Source organism: Simochromis diagramma, unplaced genomic scaffold (assembly GCF_900408965.1).
Source record: "Simochromis diagramma unplaced genomic scaffold, fSimDia1.1 OVJJ01000603.1, whole genome shotgun sequence".
Taxonomy (NCBI): domain Eukaryota; kingdom Metazoa; phylum Chordata; class Actinopteri; order Cichliformes; family Cichlidae; genus Simochromis; species Simochromis diagramma.
The window spans coordinates 18,538,873-18,544,980 of record NW_024387414.1 but is presented as its reverse complement, the minus strand read 5'-3'; positions in this window follow the sequence as shown (position 1 = coordinate 18,544,980).

Genomic DNA, 6,108 nt, shown 5'->3' with positions numbered 1-6,108 from the left:
CCAGCAGATGAGTACTTTCTGTAATACCCAGCCCGTCTGGCTTCAACAACCACACCAAATGTTTAAAATCACTTAAATCATCTTTCTTTCCCATTCTGATGCTCAGTGTTGACCATGTCTACATGCCTAAATGCACAGAGTTGCAGCCATATGATAAGTATCTGTGTTAATAAGCAATTGAAACAGGTACATTAGGTATATCCAGCACTCCTTGTGATGATAACAAAATATAAAAGAAGATTTTAACAACTGTTTAACTGTGTTGGATGTAATTCATATGAAAACAAAGGAACAATGTTTCAGTATTCTTAATAAGGTCTTGCATTTGACGGAGATATCTGGATACTCTTCTTACAAGAAGAGTCTGTTTATTAGGCTTGTAGGTTAGAAGAAAATGACTGTGAATGTAAGTATGTGAGAAGCTGCAGTTCCACACTTCAATCACAGATGGAGGTGAGCTCCAGATTAGACCTATAGCCACCTCGACCTTCTCTCCTACTTGTCTCTACTGGGTGCCAACACCCATTATTTATCAATCATCTTTCTCCCTCAACATTACGTTCCACTTTAGACCATCCGTGCTCTGAGATGATGCCTCCTCGTTGTCTCGCTACAGGCTTGTGTATGTGCAGATACTCCTACAGTAGATAAAGCCAGTGATGTATACAAATGTATGCACAGAAAACCTGCAGTTGCAAATTCAGTCTCCATCTCTCATATATTTTCAGCGCATGCAGTTTAAGTTGTCACTTATAAAAACATTGTTTTAAACTTTTTGTAGCTCAAAGCCTTTCTGTAATACATCTCCATACATGCATCTCCCATACTCTGAAGATACCCTCTGTTACATGAAGATATGAAAGACCACAGAAGACAACTAAAGCGGCTGATCATAGAATTATTTCCATGGTTAAGAAAACGTCACAACACAACCAAGTCAAGAACACTAGCAGAGGTAGGCATCACATTGTCAAGGTCTACAGAGATACAATGAAAACATCGAAAAGAACCTGACTAATAGGGATGGAAGGCAGGAGGAAGAAAGAAAAGCTGATACAATGTAATATCACAATCTTTTTGCATGGCAATATTATATCAATACAGGGACACTAATTATAAATAACTTCTTACATAAATTGCAAATTACATCTTTTAGTAGTATCCATCCATCCACCCATCCGCTTCCGCTTATCCTTTTCAGGGTTGCAGGGGGTGCTGGAGCCTATCCCAGCTGTCATAGGGTGAGAGGCGGGGTACATCCTTGACAGGTCGCCAGTCTGTCGCAGGGCCAACACACAGAGACAGACAACCATTCACGCTCACATTCACTCGCGCATTCACACCTATGGGCAATTTGGATTAATCAAGTAACCTAACCCCACAAGCTGCATGTCTTTGGACGGTGGGAGGAAGCTGGAGTACCCGGAGGGAACCCACGCAAACATGGGGAGAACATGCAAATGCCTGATGGCGGAATTGAACTCAGGACCTTCTTGCTGTGCGGCAACAGTGTTAACCACCCAATCTTTTAGTAGTAGAATAATAAAATTCATGCAGGACAGAGGCAATTGATAAAAAAAAAATTTGAAAAAAAAAAAGAAGCTGTCCATGTTTAAATCAAACATGTGGACTTAGTTTGGAATTTCTAACCAAGAAAGGAACAACAGAGACAGATATGACACATGGGATTTACAAGGAGTGTTGTACCAAAGTAAAACTAGGAATATTACGAAGATGAACACCCATCTTGTGCACCAGTGTTAGATAAAGTTAAGCCAAGGAAGTAACACAAAGCATGGACATCACACTGTTTGGATTCATATGACTATAAACAGCTCATTATCTCAGAGGACTGGTGACTGCTGCCTGTTGCTGAAAATACCCATAACAGTGTTCCACATGTTTGTGTTAATTTAGGATGGACTCATTCGTAAAATAAACAGATCAGTCTGTCAGGTGCATAACAAACATACATGACAGCTTTTAATGACAGCTTTGTTCAGACTGACTGCTTAGCAACCTTTAGCAGCAATAAAAATGACTGAAGTGAGAGGAACTGACCGAGAACTTCATCCTTTCGGATAAAACAGACAGACAAAACTCACCTTTGGGGATATGCTTTGCAGCTGATGACATCAGAATATATCTCAATATGTTATTGCAATACTCAGCATATAACTAAATGCTTAAAATTACAATAACACTGTACTGTAAGTTACATTTTGTGATGATGTCATATCAATATGAAAAGAATGGATGAGGGGAAAAACTGCCCCTGATCCAAAGCTTACCACATCTGTCAAACCTGCTGGAGGTCATGTCATGGCCATTTATGATTGGGTCAATGGAGTTTATTGATGATGTATGTGCTGAAACAAGTAGCAAGTGAATTCTGAAGTCAGTATGCTACAGACCTACAAAAATGAGAAGCAACTGAAGTTGGCTGCAACAAAGTTGGCTGCGTGACAGGGGATTTTAAGGGACACTTTGTGATGTCCATGGCTTACAGACTTTGAGAAGTCACTGACTTCAAATGATTTGTATCCAAGAAAGAATCTTTTAATTAAACTGATATTCTTTTGTCCAATTACTTTTGCGCTCCTGAAAATGGATTAATACATTTACAAATGTTTGTAATTCCCAAAATGTTCATGCAATGCTTTTGTTGCTTTTGTTGTATCCTTTGAAATAAAGCTGAAAGTCTGTACTTCAATCACATCTTGATTATTTGATTTAAAATCCACTGCAGAGGCAAAATTACAAATATTTTCTAATTGTTCAGGTGGTTACAGACCTAACTGCATCATCTCCAGAAAGGTGCCAAATGCCACCTCAAACATCTGCCTTTACACACAGTTTCTGTTCATTATACTGTTGCTTACAAACACACTGTTCCTTCCCTTCAGCCCAATTAATGAGCAGTAACCTTTTTATCAAAATTACAAGCATTCATGAAATGACCAGATCACATCTAAACACTAATTTTTAAGACCTGGAATTCCACCTTTTGTTTTTAGACAGGAATTCAACTGGTAACTTACTGGGAATGGTAGTATTTTTAACTCCTTATTTTTATTGTTCAATGTGCCATTTATGAAAGCGGAAAGCTAATCTCATACCTGGAGGCACATTGCAGATGCACTCTGGGTATTATGGTGTATCACTGGGTCCTTGAGAACAAAAGGATACTTTCACACATGCAAGACTGGCACTTGTAGAGCTTTTGGAGCTCCAGGGAACTGTTTAGCATCCGTGTCTCATGTCTTTCTCTAGAGCCCGCATATGGCTTTTCTATCTGAGAGAGAGAGGGGCACAGAGGTCAACTTTAACTGGCTTACAGGCTGCTGAAAAAAGACAAGTCTATCCTTAGGTTTGTCAGGGCCACATATTACTCTGTGCCAAACAGAAACTTTAAGGCTTGCAGTCTGTTTATCTGCCTGTAACAGTCACCTAGCTATCGGTTAGTCTTTGCAGTCCCATTCAGAGAGATCGCTACTATAACGCACCCCACCATTAAGACGACTTTGCTTGTTCACATTGTCACTCCAGCGTGTGCTTTCAGGTGGCGCGCTGACATGCCAGAATCGAGACGTAACACAGCATCTATCTCTATGTTGGCTCTGCTTGCATCAAAGTGAAACAACATTTTTGCTCCATTCTAGCTCTTCACCTTTCACACAGACCAGCAGATGTAGGTGCAACTGCCCCACCTTGAACACACCATGGAAAAGGGCTTCTCTGTGCTTGCCACACATAAATAGAGCTGTGCTACCATGGGCTTCTTATTGCAGAAATGTGTCTAAGATGCTTGTAGCTCACTGTGTGTTTCTCCTTTCTGCCTCCTGCTGGTAGGATCATCACAGCTCCAACAGAAAAGCCTATGGGACAGCATGTGTGAGTGTGTGCCGTACTCCTGTATGTGTGTGTTTTGCACTGGTGCAGCTGGTGGGATAGAATGCAAGCACCAGTGGGGTTTCAGAGAGAGACAGATGTGTACCTACCATCTTCCTACAGCTCCGTTGCCACTTTAATGACACCGGCTCTAGTGTACATTAGATTATTAGACTCCAGAGTACAATATCCCAGACTGGATAATATTGTTTTTCCTCTGGCTGATGATGCATTACAAAAATAAGGAATGGTGTAACAGATGTCTCTCGGGGTAAAAATAATAAATCACACAGACTTGTAACACGGTCGAGAAAAAATGCGCCCACAAACACACCCACATCCATGAAACACTTCAGTGATTCATTTACTCTCTTTATTCCAACTGAGCAGCAAGCCAGGAGAGAGGAAATGAGACAGAGAAATGGAGGGAAAAAAGCGATTAGTTTGCATTTAACTTGCAAACATCATTAAGGCGTTGGTACTAATTGTGTTGTTTTAAACAGGCGAAATTTGATAATGACTTCATTAGTGACTCTAATGATGACTCCTAGGGTTTAGCGAGAAAGAGGAATAAATACAGGGAGGCAACGAGTGAAGATGTGTGTATGTTTGTTCATGAAAGTGCGACGAGACAGGAGAAAGAACAAACGGACTGAGGCTGAATCACCGTTTAGACACAAAGAAAATGATACATGCAAAAAAAAAAAGTCACCACCGTGGGCTGAACAGGATAAACAGAATAATAAAAGCAGAACAGATGTGGCTAAAGAGGTGTGTGTGTATGAAGGTGTTTCTAAAGCTGTGTGCGTGTCCTCTGTAATGCAGGACGCGACTGCTGGAAAAGGGAAGAGGTCTAATCCATAATAAGGTGGCTCGCTGCATGGCTGCATACATTACTGCAAACATTACTGCATCAATCAGTACTAAGCTGCAGTGTAATTTTCTGACTCCCTATTTCTCTCCCTACCTCATCACAAAGACAACACCCCATGGCTATTTCTGATGAGATTCAGAGGTGGAGAGAGGGAATGAGGGTGAGGAGGAGGGGGTGTTTATGTGGAGCAACCTCTTCTCCTCTCCTCTCCTCTATCCAGCCCCCTGATTAATTTTCAACTAGATTGCTTGGCCGGCAGTATTATTAGCATAAAATTTCCATGGATTAAGCCCGGCTATGAAACCCTTTCATCAAGCTGCTTGTCTAACACAAAATTTCAAATCTCATTTTGTTTCTAATATCATTTTCATACTAGGGGTGTGATGAGTAGAGGGTCTAAAATGTGGAAGGAGTAAGGCTGCTGACGAGGTAGTGAAGGGAAGGGGGGGGGGGGGTTCAAAGATAAACAGAGTCATCAATCAAAATTAAAAAGAGCCCAGGGTTTGGAATGAGATCTCATACAAGCAGGCACACGTATGCACTTGTGTGTCTGCATGTGTGCAGGCCTGTATTTAGCATGCAGCTGGCCTATCAGCCAAGGTGAGGGCCAGATGAATAGGTGAGGTGGTGAGTGTAGGTTTAATCTGAGCTCAGACAAAAGAAAACACGTGTCATGAGCTTAATTCCTCATCCTCTGGCGGTTTATGTCACTGTTGTTTACTTCTGTGACCACGCACGGCACCGCCACACCTCTGCAAACTCTTAAAATGCCTGTCAGAGTGCTGGTGTTTGACAGCCACCACAATAAATAATTCTTGATTATAAAAATATGCAGCGCTGTCAAAGCCCCGCGTCGTACCATTAATTATGAAAAACAAGGAAGGAGAGCGGCAGGGGGTTATTTTAATAAGGATACTGAATCAATGCAATTTAATCAATCCGAGCTAATTAAAAAAAAAACTATATTGTGAAACAATCAAGGTGTATAAACATTATTAAAATAAATGAACTGTGCTAAAAGAAGCGTGCTCTAATTAAATGATACAAATTGTCAATCCATGGTTGTAGTTAGTTTGCTGACACCTTGGAGAAAAGACTGTGACACACCCGACCAGCCTCGTGCCGTCCACTCCTTCTGCATCCTTAACACTAATCATTACACTAAGGCCATATGGTAAATCTTGCCTTGGCTAGATGGCACATTTTTTTCTACATTTGGTCATTTGAAAACAATTGTTAGTATCTGGCTATACTTTTCACACTAACAGTGGATCATATGTGTATGTGCACCCAAAGATGGTGAATCGTCCATACACACACACATAATTATTTAGACAATTAAG